At 38.1% G+C, this 2,487-nt stretch overlaps 1 protein-coding gene across 1 annotated transcript in view; it reads left to right on the forward strand.

Annotated features, from left to right (window-relative positions):
• The first annotated feature begins 497 nt into the window (after window positions 1-497).
• SPOCK3 (SPARC (osteonectin), cwcv and kazal like domains proteoglycan 3) overlaps window positions 498-2,487 on the forward strand; it is a 445,886-nt gene continuing 443,896 nt past the window's right edge. The window contains exon 1 of the mRNA XM_007457383.1: window positions 498-527. The gene's annotated coding sequence lies outside the window, so the exon portion shown is untranslated. The remainder of the gene's footprint in view (window positions 528-2,487) is intronic.

A 2,487-nucleotide genomic window follows, 5' to 3' on the forward strand; every position in this document is an offset into this window, starting at 1 on the left:
AAAAGGGAATATTACAAATAACAAATAAATTTGATAACTTGGAAGCATCAATTCCTTAAAAATCACCAACTATCAACACTCAACCATAGTGAAACATATAACCTGAATAGTCAGTCCTCTACCAAGTAAAGAAATTAAGCTTGTAATTAAAAAGCTCCTGAAAGGAAAAAAAAAATGTCAAGAAAAATATCTCAAGATCTCATTTAAAAGTACAACCTGAACTAAATTGAGCTGTATTGCTGTTGATTACAGCCCAGAACTGGATTACTACAGCAAATCTAATTAGCATTACTTGTTGAAAAAAACTGAAAAAAAGAGCAAAAAGCTTGTTTTGCACTAGCCAGCTAAAATAAGTAAAAAAAATTCACAAAGATAAACATAAAAGGTTCTTTGTAGATCTTGATTTAGAAACTCTATCTATAGCTATTTGAGGACAAAATATTGTCCCTGTACCCGAGCAGGACCCTATGGGGCCTTCTTGGGACAGACCCCTCCCCGCATATCCTCTGCTGCAGCTCCTCTCTGAAGTACCCGGATAACAGTATCTGATGCACATTTCCTCAGTTTTTCAGATGCTAAAACCACCACCAAATGGAAGAAATTAACTACTTGATGATCAGGAGCATGTAGCCCCCAGACCTTCTGGCACCTAAGGACTGATCACCGTCAATCAATCAGAGAATTGTGCACGAGCTGATCACACATCCTGGGACCCCTGCCCCACCCCACCCCCACTTTGCCTTTAAAAATGCTTTGCTGAAAACTTTCAGGGAGTTCAGGGATTTTTAAGCACAAGCCAGCCATCTCCTTGCATGGCTAGGCAATAAACCTTTCTCTGCTCCAAACTCCAGCGTTTTGGTTTGTTTGGCCTCACTCCGTGTTGGGCGCTTGAACTTGTGTCACGTAACAGCGTAGGGAAAATAACATTCTGAGTCAAAGAATAAATTCACTCCACACACATTCTTATATGAAGGTTACTATATTAATAAATCTGCAGATCAAACAACTTTTAAAAACATATCTGTACTAATCTCAAGGACAGAATTATTTTTAAAAACCTTTTTGATTTGCATATTTTTAAATTTAATAACCTTGGTATAAGAATGTGCCTATGTGTAAAGAGAGTTTATTGTATGAACATTCTGATACATTTTATTTTATACACTTCTGTGTCAGTACCTTTTACCCCTCAGTATAATTTATGTATTTATAATTAATGTTCCTTAAATTTTAAAAATATTTTTCTTAAAAATAGTCAAGAGTTATGTCTCAATGTAAAGTAAAAACAAATTTTAATTGCCTTATTGGTCATTTTCCAGTACCATCAATTTAGTAATCAATAATTTAATCAGATTCACCCTCTGGTTTATATATAGAAAAATGTCTTTTTAAGAATTACCATAATTAAATTGATTGATGTGCTTTTCATATTTATTATAGCTTTTAAAGTCAATTTATCTACTGAATGTTTCAGTTAAATCACAAGAGGGCCTGTTTATCAAGTTTGTTTAAGTGGGGTTGGTCTCTAAAAACAAACAAACAACAACAAAGCTTGTTATACTACCCTAGCAATTCCATTTTAGTTTTTTAAAAAATTTATTTATTTTTAATTTTTTTAATTTTTGTTTTTAGCGGTACGCGGGCCTCTCACTGCTGTGTCTGAGATCCGGTTGCGGAGCACAGGCTCCGGATGCGCAGGTTCAGCGGCCACAGCTCATGGGCTCAGCTGCTCCGTGGCACGTGGGATTCTCCCGGACCGGGGCACGAACCCGTGTCCCCTGCATTGGCAGGCAGACTCTCAACCACTGTGCCACCAGGGAAGCCCAAAAATTTATTTATTTTTGATGCCCCTAATGAAAATTTTAGAAATTATTGCTACTTTCTATTAAGATCAGATGATTTATAATACTTAGATGGTTTCAGTAAATAAAATTCTGAGATGAGGACACAGAATGATCCCTCTTGGCATGATTCCAGGATGGTGTTGGCAGGTCTTTAATTTGGTCCTGAACTTTTAATACCCAGGGTTTTGCTTCATTTTTTCTTCTTTTTTATATGCTGAATTCAAGCTTACAGATGGAGATTGCATAAGGCATCACTCTAGACAGTAGACTTTTATAGCTCAGATATTGGTTCCCTCATCTTATAATGTAATATTTCAGACATGGCCTTAGGATAAATCACTTAATCCTAAACCACAGCTCTGGTGACATCAGACACTCTGCAAACCCCATTAACCCCCATGGGCCCTTGTCTGCACCAGCTGGCTGTAATGGAAAGGCAACCACACTTGCTTGGTTGGCAAACAACATTTTTTCCTAAAGACAGAGCTGCAGTTTGGTCAATTCCCATCTCAGCCCACCAGATGGGTCGCCTGCTGGTTCCTGGCTTGCTGCTGCTGAGACCCAGCGTCTGAGGAGATAAGGTCATTTGAGGCAGGGACCAAGGTGCTAGGGGAGCTCCTTGCTTTCATGTCACCTCTTTCCC

The sequence above is a fragment of the Lipotes vexillifer genome, unplaced genomic scaffold (genome assembly GCF_000442215.2).
Source record: "Lipotes vexillifer unplaced genomic scaffold, Lipotes_vexillifer_v1.1 scaffold668, whole genome shotgun sequence".
Classification (NCBI taxonomy): Eukaryota; Metazoa; Chordata; class Mammalia; order Artiodactyla; family Lipotidae; genus Lipotes; species Lipotes vexillifer.